Source organism: Protopterus annectens, chromosome 6.part0, assembly GCF_019279795.1.
Source record: "Protopterus annectens isolate FY-2018-M chromosome 6.part0, PAN1.0, whole genome shotgun sequence".
NCBI classification, from domain to species: Eukaryota; Metazoa; Chordata; order Ceratodontiformes; family Protopteridae; genus Protopterus; species Protopterus annectens.
In genome coordinates, this window is record NC_056737.1 from 789,812,838 (window position 1) to 789,828,105 (window position 15,268).

The 15,268-nt window shown below is 38.6% G+C and overlaps 1 protein-coding gene across 2 annotated transcripts in view; it reads right to left on the reverse strand.

Moving 5' to 3' along the window:
- The window catches only part of RTN1 (reticulon 1), a 1,542,311-nt gene that overhangs the window by 505,580 nt on the left and 1,021,463 nt on the right, over positions 1 to 15,268 (reverse strand). The window lies entirely within an intron of this gene.

Genomic DNA, 15,268 nt, shown 5'->3' on the forward strand with positions numbered 1-15,268 from the left:
CTAAGCCTGCTCGCAACCCCTTCCTCCCCTAACATCCCATACCCCCAACCCCCTCCTTTTTCCATCAATCCCATCTTCATATCTACCATAAAAAAACTTCTCCAAAAAATAAAATCTGGTTCCAATGCCCCTGACAAAATCCCCTCCCATTTCCTAAAGGTAGCTGCAGCAACTGCCCTCCCCATCACCATACTAATCAATCAGTCTATCTTAGAATGCCAGGTCCCCCAGCTTTGGAAAAAGGCCTTTATTATTCCTCTCCACAAAGGTAGCAATAGCAATGACATCCCAAACTTTCGACCTATCGCCATCCTATCCCTTATTTCTAAGCTACTTGAAAAGTGTGTCCACCGACAATTCTTACCCTATCTCATCAATAATCAGCTACTTACCCCAACACAACGTGGCTTTAGACCAGGTCATAGTACCTCCATCGCCCTCTTCTCCTTCCTAGAAACAATCAACAAAGCATGTGATTCTGGCCACTTCATATCCACTCTTTTCCTTGACCTCCCTAAGGCATTTGACACCATTTCCCACAACCTACTTTTTACCAAACTCTCTAAACCTAACCTATCCCCTTCCTCTACCCAGTGGTTCTCAAGCTATCCCACAAACAGGCAACAAGCATTTAAATGGAAAAAAAGCTACCTCACCCTTCCTCAGTACATCCACAGGCATCCCCCAAGGTTCCATTCTAGGCCCTCTATTATTCAATATATTCATAAACAACTTCTACCAAGCCATTCCAAATTCCAGCCTCATTCAACATGCCAGTGATTCTACTATAATTTGTTTCTCCCCTTCCATCACAACTCTCAACAACCTAATACAATCCACATTCTCTTCCACTGAACAGTGTATGTTAGACAACCATCTAGCCCTTAATGCAACCAAAACAAAACTTATGCTATTCAATGCTTCCAAATCCTCTTACCTAGACAAACAACCCTTCGTAATTACCAGCAAAAATAATACCCCCTTTGAACTAGTCTTTGTCACAAAACTACTAGGAGTTATCAACAATAAACTAAAATTTGACAAGCATCTACAAGCAAATATCAAAAAAACACACAAAAAATAGGTGTGCTTTACCATCACAGTCGTTTTATCTCTCCCAAAAAACAGGACTACATTAGCCAATATATGCCTCATTCCATCCTTATTATATGGTGTGTCTATCCTAACCATCCTGCAATCTTCACTCAAAACAAAACTCTCATCTTGTTATAACAAAATATCCAAATTTACAGCAGGTCATAGAGCCTCTTCCCACCACTGTAATTCCCTTCACCAACTAAATTGGTTAGAATAACCAAACTTCCTCACATATACCCAAGCTCATCCAAGCACACAAACTCATTCATAACCTATCTCTCTGCCCCTCCCTAGTCAATACCTTTGATATGCATAAACCAGATAGACTGCTAAGATCCAATTCCCAAAACCTAATTAAATTGCTTAAACCAACACGTCCAGCTGGGAATCCCTGGATGTCCTTCTCTCTAGCACACCTCTGGAACTCTCTTCTTTCCTCGATCCGCACCACCAATGGTCTCTCTTTGTTCAAACCCTCACTGCACTCTCAACTTACTTCACAATGGATATACTCTTGCTCCCAGCCTCCCACCCAACCTAAATCTGACCAGACTTTCTTCCTAACTTTCCAAACTTATTTGTTACTTATCACATACTAAATTCCTACATCCCTGGTGATGTATTTGACCAACAAGTAAAAATGGCAATTTCCTAAAAAAAAAAAAAATAAAATACTGCTTAACTTTATAAATGAAAATATCTCTTTTTTTTCTTTTTAGGTAACATGTATTTGAAATGTGTGCTATGATTTGTACTTATTCTGTACCATGTATATAACATTTACTTAACATGTATACTATGGATTTCTGCTATTTCTATACTATATACTTGTATTTTTCTGGGGCTTTTCTCCCCAGGACTCCATTGAAAACAGGCGCCTTGTGGCCCAATGGACTATCCTGGAAAACAATCTGCAAATAAATAAATAAGTAAATTATTATCATTGTTAAGTCTCTATGGCCATTTGCTTCTATCTTTAGAGCAACCAAACATATCTTCCTATCCTGGAGTACACAAATGTGCTTTTTTGCACTGTATAAAGTAAATTTCATCACCAGAAGGCAGTTTCAAATTATAAATACTTGAAAATAAAAATAGGCAACAAAAACAAGTCACCCAAATAACCTAGTAATATTATTTTAATAGCAGGCTAGCAATTTTAGAATTCAAAGTAATTTTATATGATTATTTTTTGCCTGCACACCTCTACTGGTAGTCTCTGTTTCCAGAATCATGATTATTCATCAAAGGTTTCTTCTTCGACACATAAAGTAATAAAATATAAGCAAGAAATAGCTGAATGCTACATTCAGTGAATGCAATTTCAAGCTTTTTTTGAAGGGGAGGCAAGGGCCACTGTACTCCTCATGTGGGGGAAATTCCACCCTGCTGACTTATATGTAAAAACTCCATGGTCACACAACAGTGTAGGAAAATGCACCACCAAATGTTTGCTGAAAGTGGTTTCAGAGATAAAGATGTTGCACTCTTGTCAGTTGGACAAACAGCGCTTGGCAAAAACATATGTTCCCATCTTCTCACACCTTTCCTCAAATCTTGTTAGCTAAAGGATATCATAGTAAGGCTGGCCATTAAGTGAATATCTTCAAGTTTAAAAGTGACAATTGTTTAGAAGCATGTCACAGGGTTGTGATGAATACACTCTAATGACACTTTCAGTTGCAGCCATTTGTACATAATGGACATGGTGTAGCTACCCCTGTTTATGTACATACAGTGTTTGATACAATGCAATTTTGTTTTCTACTTTTGCTTAATTTCATTTCATAGTGAAAAAAGAACAATCCTTTGTCCTTATAAAATGTTAATTTAAAGTATATAGCATCATTTAATAAAAGGTATGGAGAGTCATTAGGTAAACTTGGAGAAATGGTTTGGCCTAAATAGGAAAAAGGGGCACAAGCTCTCTCTCAGTTGTTGCTTTCCCAAACTCTTGCTTGGCAGTGGCTTCATTACTCTATATCACTTATTCGTATACACAAGAAGTAGTTTTGCTTTACTGTTTTTAAACACCTTTATTAAATTATCACTTAAGACATAGTCACATATAAATTAATAAAAAGCAAGCCGTAATAACATTTTTTCATATTCAAGCATTATACATTTTCTTTCTTTGTTTTTAACAATTATTCACTTCAACATATATTACATTGCTAATGTTGCATATTGCTTGGTATTTATCTTGTTAGGTTGTATATTATTACTTACATTGTTGTATTGTGGTGAATTAACCATTTCCTGACTAAGCTTTCTGTGATTCATCATATTTTAATCTAGCAGTTTATTTATTTATTTATTTATTTATTTATTTTTTACTTTTACTTAGGTAAAAGTTTAGTTTTACTAATTTGTATAGTTCTTCTAAACAATGGATGTCTTTGCTTCCTGATCAAACAAACAACCGATAAAGCAAAAAAATCAAAATGTTTGATGGTATATTACTGAAGACTACTAAAGGAATACGTGGTAGAGTGGTAGCATTGTTGTCTCACAGCAAGAGGTTCTCCTGTTCGATTCTCGGCTGGAGTGCCTTCTGTGTGGAGTTTGCATGTCCTCCCTGCGGTCGAGTGGCCTCCGAAAGACATGCGTGAATGAGCGTGACTTCGCTGAAGGTTGGGCATCGGGCTGGCAACTCGGCACCATAAAAAAAAAAAAATCGACTGCCAATCATTAGCGGATGGGAGTTCCGCTGTGGTGACCCCTAACTGGGAAAAGCCGAAAAGACAAACAACAAAAACTAAAGGAATACACGCATCATAAATCATAGTATAATGAGCACACTGTTTGTAAAAACAGCTTAACTTAGTTTTGGTTAATCTGGTATTTAGTATAGTTGAACCTGTGGTTGCATTAAAACAATTTTATAAGCTTTAAGGTTTGTGACTTAGTTGTAACTCCTGTTGTCTGATGATACTGCAGCTATGCATAGCTGGTATGTTATCCTTGCAATGGAATTCTCATTTAAAATGGTAATATGAATATAAGAGCCAGCATTTGTTTCCTGTATGCAGATAATACTGACAACAAGGTAGCACTTAATATCAGGACAACCTATCCCTCATGTCTGTCACTATTACAGTAAGGCTATACCTTGTCTAGTATATATTTTGGCCTATGGTGCTGAATACAGTGGTCTTATGTACTGTTCTAGGATGGAGTTGTGTCACCAACATTTCCTAAAGTGTCCGCTGATGCTGGCAGCATGGATGGCTGCTTTACCCTGTAAATACCTTCTGGTCCTGACAGCCTGGATGAGCTCTTTGGGGAGTGCATATATACCATGTACGTAGCTAGTACAGCTGCTGTATACATTCCTGTACCTATCCCTACATCTTTTGTATGGTATTCCTCCATAATTGCCCCTACAATTATAGTATGGTATAACTAGGCCCCCCTTTATCTGTAGCTGACCTCTTATCACTTCTAGTAGTATGTAGTCTGTAGCTCAGTGTCACATGTTCACTGGTATCTGCATTACTAGTGGACAAAGTGGACGACAGAAGCTGGACAGTTTCAGCCGTGTGGAAAATAATTCCCCTGCTATGGGCACTTAAGACACATGGATGACATCTGTTGGGGGAGGTGCTGACCAGCCTTTATGGGACCATCTGTAGCACACAATTGTCTATGATGTAAATGCCATGGTGGGACTATAAGCATACATTCCATCAGTGTCATAAGCATGTTACAGACATGCTGTGCTATGCAAAGCTTAAGGCACATTCCACAGCAGCTGAGACACTGGTAATGAGGGTACCTGGGAGAAGAAGTTCCTTGTGTCTCTGCAGGGGGACAATAGTTCTGTGATAATGTCTGAAGGAATGGGAAATCACTTGAAATTGGTCCAATGGATCCACTACCATGTATCTCAGTGGCTAATACCACAGGTTATTACCATGTTCAGAAGATTATAGCACAGTAACACTGCACAAAGAGACTGTAGGATGATTACAGCATATGTTGTCTAAATTGTGTTATAACCTCATCAGATATTCATCCACATCAGGATGGCAGTTGAGATTGCATGGTGCATCTTGCACAGACACCCTTAGCATATAGGGGCATGACTTTAGTACAGGTATATATGTTCATACTGGTATGTTATTTTGTGTATTCATAGGGCAGACCACTTCTACAGTGACATCTGGAGATGCTGGGGCAGGAAATTAAGCTGAGGTTGATTCCTATGGCTCCAAACACCAGCAATGCTCCTCCTGTGGCTTCAGCAGTGGATAAGTGAACTGTATCTGAAATGGATATAACATTATTTTGCAGCCACTCATGGGTGCTCACAATCCATCATGGTTGCAGTCAGGATCAATCAACAGATGTGCTGCAGTACTATCTAGGCAGAATCTGTTCCGACCCAGTCCAGCGTGTGGCATCCATGTGAATATGGCTTCCAGGGACACAGTACCAATTGGTCTTACAAGGTCTGTAGTGGCACATACAATTTCTATCTCCACCTTCATGTGATGGATTGCTAGTGCCACTATCACTCCTCACACTGGCATGATTGTTCAAGGTAAGTTTAGGGTACATACAAGGAGTAAAAATGTGTGGGTCTGTCACAGGGTACACAGTCTTCAATTGCATCTGAATGTGTACCACACTTCACTACCCTTCTTCATGGGCAACCACAACACTCAGCCTCCTTTGGCAGGACACCTCATGAGTGGATCTCATCTAGATCATGGTCCAATAGTCACATGCCCATCCCTATTAGGGGATACCCAAGCTCTAGTGCATTGCAGGAAGACAGCATAGTGCCACCTCCATCCCATTACTTGAACAAACTGTTTAACACAAAAAGTACCCACCATCTTCAGACTTCTGTCTCTGCATCTCATGGTCACATAGATTTACTCCTATCCATTGCAGGAGAAAATTATCTAGGACACAGAATACGTGTTACCTCAAAATCCCCATGTCTTCCTCTTGTGATATACCACCCGCTCATCCATTGTGTGTAGACACTGTGGCTCTAGACACCTATGCACATGATGACGATGAGTGTGATCTACTCCACCCTCCCTGCTTTTTAGTGAATGTGGGAATGTCTGATACACAGTATGGCTCAGCTATGCTCCAAACAGCATTAACACTGCCTGAAGCATGTTTTCCTTCTTATTCCAGTGCATTGTTTTTGTATGCTTGTCATGGCCCTTAAGTCTGAATCAGACATCACTTGCTTCACCTGACCTACCATATGCAGCACTTGTCACTATCAGGAGAGGGGGATTGGCTATGTGGCTGCCATCCCAACACACTCTCAGTAGGTGAAGAGTCAGGAGAACTAATGTTTGGGAAACATTTTGTTCAGACATGCTTTCTCTCCTCTGCTGTAACAGACATGAATGCAATAGCCCTAACTGTTGCATACAGTGCACACTATAGAGCAGTTGTTGTCCCAGTTAATATATAGCTAACATAACATATAAATAACATCCTACTGCCAGTTGCTACAACTATTCTGGAAGATCCTGCTCTGCCATTTACAACATTAGCATATGGTCTGGCAATGCTTTTAGGGAGCTACCCCCAGTTGCTTTGGATGTGGCAACCTTCCAAACATGACTGCACATGTTTCATTGTTTGTTACAACAGTAGGTTATTCTTATTGTAGTAATGTTTCTAGTATTTGTAGAAATGATATTTGTGCCTCAAAGTTTAACTGTGACTTCATCTGGGCCACTTGTACAATGTACTTTTTCAAAGTGGTTCAAAATTCCTTTAGCCAAATCCATACTCAGGATACCATGTGTCTCTTTGTGTTATCATTTATGTGCACACGTTTCACCTTGTACACCTAAGGAATTAGCACATGTCAGAAAGGGAAAAAAAACCTGCAGATGAGCTGAAAGAATAAGTAAGAATGTTAATATGTCACAAAACACAGCAGGTCTAATGTCTTTTACAGAAAAGATACCAAGAATATAATTAAATGTTTTCCAGTGCAGAATAATCCAATTAATATCAATTATCTGGTTTAGAGTGCTCTAATGACAGATGGATGTGGTTCACCTCCATGATTCAGCTGTGTGCGGAGGATAATGAACTGCTTGTATAATGTACACTGAGACTTAAAGGTTCTGATGCACTGTTACATAGAAGGGTGTTGAAAAAGCTAAAGGGTTTGAGGGTTTGTTCCAAAGATGTTATAAAAGGAAGGTAGCTGATGGAAGAGTATAAACAAGATGGTGCTACTCAGGCATGACTACATGCCAAGAGTATTGCTACAGGTTGGGTCTCTCAACAGTCCACCTAGAGCTAGTTATGACAGATATGAGTGCCCAAAGAAAGTACAAGAACTTTAATTATGATCTAAATAATAGTAAAGAATGTAAGCACAAGTAAGAGGAATATACGCTAATTCCAAGAGTGTGATATCATGGAATATTCTTCCCTGTGCCAATGTATGGCAATCCAATACTGAAGTTAGTACATATAAGTAACAGGGTGTGAGGGCACAACCCTCCCACAACATGGATGCTGGGGAAGCTTTAAACATTTTAAAATGTAAGACAGAGTTTTGAAATTTATTTTTGTTAGAATTACATGTTAATTATCAGTGTCAGGACTGACAGTATCAGATCTTATACCTCAGATAAGGAGCCACAACACATGAAGCTTAGACTGACAAAACTGATTCAGTTCTTTTCCAAAACATGATGACTGTTAGTTTCATTGTATGTTGATGTTAGCCTACTGAGATATAATTAAGCTGCTACTCTTAGGATGACCAGAAATACTACCATTTGGCCTTTAATACTAACAGGTTTTAACAAGAAAAATCAGGGAGCTGTTTATAAAATTGAGTTTAGTATGCATAAGGACATGGGGTGATTGTAAAACCATCACTGAATCATTCATTGCAAAGCACTAAAACTTTGACAAGGGACAAAATGATGGGGAAAATGCCAAGGACTGTGGACTCATGAGAGGGTAATTTATTTATCCTCTTATAACAGGCTGTAGCGAAGCAACATCTGAAGTACTGGGTTCATTTCTGGAGACTGCATACCACTGATGGAGTAACATTATTGAAATACATATGGATGCATACAACTTTTGGTGTGGCATTATTGGAATATGTATGGATGTGTCCCACTTATGATGTGGCATTTCTGCAATACATGTGGATATATATCACTTATAGTGTGGCATTACTGGAATATGTATGGATGCGTACCACTTATGATGTGGCATTTCTGCAATACATGTGGATATATATCACTTATAGTGTGACATTACTGGAATATGTATGGATGCATACCATTTCTGGTGTGGCATTAATGGCATACATATACATGGGTTATTAGTGTGATATGATTAGACAAATAAAACATTTGCATTACAAGAACAGACTGAAAAAAAATTATAAATTCTCAACAAAGGACAAATACTGGTGAACAGAAATTATTGAGCAGAAACAAAATTATTTAGATGGAACAAGGGAACGAAGATATGAGTGGCAAATAACCAGACAGCATGAGGGTGGAAAATTCTGGTCTTATGTGTTTGTCTGTGAAAAAGCTATCTCTTGCCAACACTTTTATAGACCCTGGAGTTGCAGTCACTCAAGGGGTATGGGTCCTACCTCTGCCTAGCATACTTTGTGTATTTGAATATTTTACTGAGTCTCCTTAATATTTGCAGTATAATGTGCTTCCAAATAATGACTTTCAACAAACTGTATTTTAATTGGAAGATGAACTAGAAATGTTTGTTTTCAGCTCATTTCTGTAGTGGCAGATTCATCAAACCCAGTGGAACTGCTAATTTGCTGACTATGCAAATGACAGATGCTAGCCCTACAATGAAACAGTAAGGCCTTAAGAGGGAGATGTGATGGGCAGCAATTACTTCACAGCTGATGTCATGTTGGGCTTTCTTGCTGCAAGGTAGATTATGATCTGAGTTGGTGCCTAATTTCTATATGCATCTTAGAGTCCACTCTCTGAACAAGACAATAAATCTAAGTTGGCAAGGCAACAAAATGGCTACAATATAGGCTGGAGCAAGCATCCAGGTATCTCTGTGCAACAAGGTCTCACATAGTCCTTTCACAATACAAAGCTTATGGGCATCTTGATGGTTATTTTTGTAGCACTATCTTATCTAAAGATCACAAATTATTAACTTCTAAAATTATTCTGTCTTGAGTAACAGCCTAGCAGAAGCTGTCATTCCAAATATTTGGTCCCAGCTATGATTTATAAATTTGTAAGTGTGTCTGCTGATTATATTTTCTTTAGTGCCATCTCTGCTATACTATAAACCCAATTTTTCTTGATGAACCTTTTCAGATCTACAGTGTTATTTCAAAAACAAAGGTGATACATCTGCTTTATTGAGGAAAAAATGACATTTGTGTTGTTTTATCATTTTTTTTCTGCTTGGAGTAACAATGGTAAAACTAAACATGACCTGTCACCAGACAGTTGCGTTTTAACTAGTTTTTATCAACAGCAGCAAAATAGTGACAGATACATTACACAGAACTTTTCAAGACTATTGAATAGGTTTCCCTTTATAGTCAGATCAAATCTTTCATGAACATCCCTCAAATATAATCTGGATGCGTACATGGGGAGTAGATAATATCATTATGGGGTTAAGTCAAGTTTTTGAATGTCAGTAAGTCTTATGCTTGACAAATAACCCTATAAACCCATGAATTAAGAACATAGGTCACTGATCTTTCATTCCTTCAGTTAATGCGATGCCTTTTAGAAAAGCAGAAATCTTGGTAAGGTAACCAAAAGTTGCTTAAGTGAAAATCTTTAATTCCCCCAAAATTAATATATTGCATTTTTATCTGCATTAATGCTAAGAATTTTTGCTGTAATAAGCTATACCCCAGAACAAATACTTTATATGGAAGTGAAAAGAAACCCCTGCTTTGTTTACAAAATAAATAACTATACAATGTTAGACAAGATGAACCATGCTAATGATGATTTAAAAAAAAAAAGCAAACTCAAAAAATGGAATACAAATAAATAATGCCTTTATTACAAAAAAAGTCTATGGAAACTTTTCAGATGTGACTCATCAACAGTCCTTACCTCTTATCTGAAACATTTCTGAAAGTTTTTTGTAATAAATTTATTTAGCTTTTATTCCAATTGTTGAGTTCTTTATTAAAAGCTTGCTACATATAAAAATTAGGTAATCAAAGAATTCATATCATGAATGATCTTATTACTACACCCTTATGAACCATGCACTAGTCAGTACTACAACTGTTAGCTTATATAATAACCTTCTATTCTCAGACTGTAGACAGGAAAGAGAACTCCTGGAAGTGCATTACTTTTAAAATAAGACTGAGACTGCAGTAAAACCAGCAAATTCTAAAAATCACTATCATATCTTTGAAACTCTTTTGCAGGGGTGTGGTGGGGGGTACACTCCACATACCTATGCTAGGTATGCACAACTGTGTGAATATATATATATGTATATAGATCAGTTAGGTATGTTGGTCTCATTATCATTTCCAGCCTCTACATGGATGCCAATATTTAGCTTGATTTCCTGTCCAGTGATCTACAAATGTGACCAGAGTAGTGCTAGGCATGAGTACTTGTGCTATAACTGTGTCCTTGTGGCATGCATACTAAGGGTGTTCGTTGCAAAGTGTAGATACCGTTTCAATCTACCTCTGCTGCCATCCTGAAGTGGCTGGATACCTGATGTTCCTGCATCAAAACATAAGCACAATATGTTATGGTCAGCCTATAGTCTGCAATAAGTGTTACTAACCTCCTGCGTCATCCACTAAGATATGTGAGTCCATCCTGATGCCAGTGTTCATCCCTTCTGGCATGATCCCAATACTTTATCCACCTGCAGGAACATCACAAACTCCTTTGGTTCCGTTAGCCGCCTGCCCTTGCGTGAACCCCCCCCCCCATGACTGACCTCTCTGCTGCTAAGGAAAACTTCTTTCCTTGGCATAGTGTATCCTGTAAGTAACATCCTTACAATGCTGCTGTCATGTGATTGTGGCCCCCATGGAATTTATGCTATGGACCACTGTCTGCCACACCTGGCTCAACAACAGTTGGGCAGTACTCCCTCTCTCCAACTAGTGCCACCTATGTAGCAGGACAACATTTTCAGTGGAGCTTTCTTATATCCGTCCTAAGTTATTCCTCATTTTCAAATTATGTCTCTCTGTCAGTGTACAATTTATTTTCTGGAAGATGGTGTTCTCCTGAACTTTACTGATTTCCTTCAGATATTTGAATTTTTTTAGCATTAACCTTATATCATCTTGTCTGCCCTTTTCTACACTGTTTTAGTCCTTTTTGTATATTTGAACAAATATTATCTCCAGAAGTGTATGCAATTACAACATGTGGGTCTTATCATCTATTTTTAACACAGGAATAATAATCTTCACTTTTCTACTCTGGACCCTCATCACATATGTCATGGAATTTCCTCACCTTTTCTTACTAACCTTTCACATGTAAGTAATCTGAAACTGGAGAAAATTTCCCTAGTTTATCAGTTCCAATGAAATCTTGAATGTCCTGTAAAATTCTGTTTTTGTAAGCTGATGAAGTTTTAGTTTGAGAATGAAAGTGCTAACTGCCTGTATATTTTTTAACCTGAATTTTGAATAAACTTGCTGTGGATTTTGTTTGCTCTTTGTCCTTATATGTTTTTTTTTCTTATCTATGGTCAGTCCTTACATTTTAGTTGTGTGGAAAAAGCAAGCGAGCAAGTAATTGCCCTTGAGTCTAAATCAACTGATGGAGACTCAATAGGTAGTCTTCCATGGGAGGTTTGTGGAATATTATGAAAATATATTCAAGCCTTTCTTCTGCACAGATATTGCTGCTACCTAGTTGTGCTCCAGCTAGGTTTTGAACCCAGGTCTACCAGTGTGTAATCATGTGCCTTAACCTCTGTGCTATCAGGCTAGGGAGACATGTGGAGAAGTGGCTAAAATTCATGAATGTCTTAGAATAATTATAATGTCACTATAGTGTATGTATATATGTGTGTGTGTGTGTGTGTATATATATATATATATATATATATATATATATATATATATATATATATATAGATATATATATATGTCATACATTGATGCAGCAGAATATATAACAGCAGCATGTGCTATGTATAAGTGAAAAGTGATAGTGTAAGGGAGATACACTAGTATACACCACATCAATGATACTGAAGTACAATAACATGTAATGTAGAATGCTTATATATATGCTTAGTCTGTGAAATAAATAAAAAATAAAGTGATATGAGGAAAGTGTTTGGGCATATAGGCGAATGTGAAAGAAATAACTTCCAGATTCTTTATTGGTGCCAGTTTTACCAAGTGGTAGTCTTCAGAAGGGATAGACATATATATTGCACACTCAGTAAGTCTTTCCAGATGTTCTTAATATAGTTTTATCCAGAGTTTTGTCAAGAAAACTTACCTAGAGGTCTACCAGGTCTACAGAGTGGACCAACTGAGTATTTGATCCAAGGTTCTGCAGTAGTAGGCTCCTACTTAGCCTTCCAGAAGGTTGTGGTCCTATGTAAATTTAAACATTAATACATTGAAACACCCTGCATTATTGTATGTGCCATGTTCAGAGAAAGGCATTCCTTATTAATGAGCTGTGATTTTGGGAATTATGAGTGGTATTTATTGTCATTATGTATGTGCACTGCAGGTATATGTTATAGGTCACAAAAATGAGGAAGAGGAGTGATTCATAGACATATACTGCACATGTGCAACCCTGAAACAGTTGCAGAGATAGATATATGCAAATGAGTGTATGATGATACTTCAATAAAGAGCTATATGGAAATTTGCATCATTAGTATGATGATAATATAGTTGCTTTACCACCTTTTGCAATTCAGACTCACATTATGTAATGCAGGTGCATGTTGCACACACAGGTTACATACAGGTAAGCACCACCATTTCTAAACAATTTGCAATCATTGAAGTTGTTTGGCTTGGCTGTGAGCCTTGTTGCTTCCTGCTTTGAGGTGACTGCTTCTGTTATACCACAACATGGTTTGTGGACTAGCACTCAACAACTAAAGAAGAAGCATTACAGGCAATGAGTAGCTCATTATAACTTCAAGGAGCAGGAGGTGCTTGAATGTTAGGGTGGACATGGACATTATAAGGGCTTTGGTGAACTTGTACTGTCCAGAAACTTGAAATAGGGAAATGCATGGACTTTCCTATTCCTTTGGACACTGAGGTATGCATAGCCCTCACTATACACCCCGCCGGACTTTTAAGAGACAGACTGTGGAAATGCTGGCCAGCTCTCAGGCTTCTGCTGCAAGGATACTGCTGTAGTTCCTTATTACACTTCGAGCCCATGTAAATGAACATATCTATTCCTCAGTGTCACCACATGACCAAGCTACTATCAATTGTGCCTTCTAGGGACTGCTATGCTTCCCTGAAGTGCATGGTGCAATAGAGTGCGGCCATGTATCTTTCAGGGCCTCACCTAGACCATGGAGGAGAGGTGCTATAATACGGAGGGTCCCATTCCATCAGCTGTTAAGTAGTGTGTGATGCATGTAGCTGTATCGCCAACATATTAGCCCAATATCCTGGCAGTATCCGTGATTCCCACATATGGCACAGAAATTCACTGGAACACCACTTCCTGCATTCTAGGATGCCACATGGACACCTTGTTGGTAAGAGTACCTTAAATACATTTTTGGCCACATAACTATTTTTTTTGTCCCATTGGACCTTATTGATACTGGCTCAGCCCTCAGTGCCCCGCACCAATACTAGGTCTACCAGAATTCTCCTACCCCTCCCCTTACTTAATCAAGTGTTGCTTGGACAGGTTGTGGATCTTGAAGGGGCTTGCCTATCTCTGCTTCCACCTGGTGGGATTTTTTTTATTTTTTTATTTTATATGCTTTACCCACGTTTCCCTTTCTCTGCCTCTCATACTCACTGGTTGCATCTGAGGGCAACTCCCCTCTTTGGTCCATGTGGAATTTAGATGGCAGTGTCAGAAGTGTTAATGTTAGTGGCACCGTGGCAGATAAGCCACATATGCTTATTTTTTTTTACATATTTTTTTTCTAAGGGAAGATTCCACTTAGAGACTTGATTAGTGAATGTGAGAGCCTTGCTGCTATGCATGACATAGGTTCATAGGCTGATAGATAGTTGCTAGGCATGCAGTCCACGAGACCATTAAGAAGCTCTCCTCAATGTCCCACTTGTCTCAGTGCAATGTCTGGTTAAGTGACTTGCTCAGAGTCGCACAATAGGCAAATAAAGGTAGACAGAATCAAATAGGGGGAACTACAGGAAACAACGCATTCATAGCGCATAGCCTTAAATCTCTGCAAAAAATGCCAGACAAGCTACAAGGCTTTTATGTTCAATGAACTGCACTGAGGGGATGACATAAAGTACATATCTAGGATGAAGGAGAGCACAGCTACATATAAGGGAGTTAGGTGTAGGGCATTTAACAAGACAGGAAAGGATAACACAGGACTGAGTAAAACACAAAATGTAGGTGTTCAGACAGTACACAGGATGTGGTAGGATATGGAGAAAAACACAGTATATAACCAACTATACAGCACAGAGAAGAAATGTATCTGCAAAAATGGAAACAAACACATGTTTTATCTTCCAGTGAAGCTGCGTGTCACCGGTGCTGATGGCTCAAACCATGGATATGTCATTTTCACACTGTGGCTGAGAATCAGTACCAGGCAGAACACAGCATAACAGAAAGTATGGGTGACAACTGAAAGACTGTTTCCACCCGTTGAAGGGGCAATATAGGTGGGTATCCCTCCCGCTAGTTGGGTGTAAATTGGATGAGGTTGCAATTCATGTTTCACACTTGTACAACCTACAGCTCAGCAGCTGTTGTTTCATATAGACAGTCACTGCTAATTATGTTTCTCTTTTTTGAGTGTTTACCTTTCTCCATTGTTAAAGCACTATTGGATTTGTACTTATAAGCAAGGGGGCATGGGGGAAAGCCCCCACCACCACCACTACATGGGGTGCTTTTTATTTTTTTTTCTAGTTTGGACAAAGCCTTAACTAGCTGGGTTATTCCAGCTATAGTTTCATCCAGGAGTAACTCACTGTTTAATA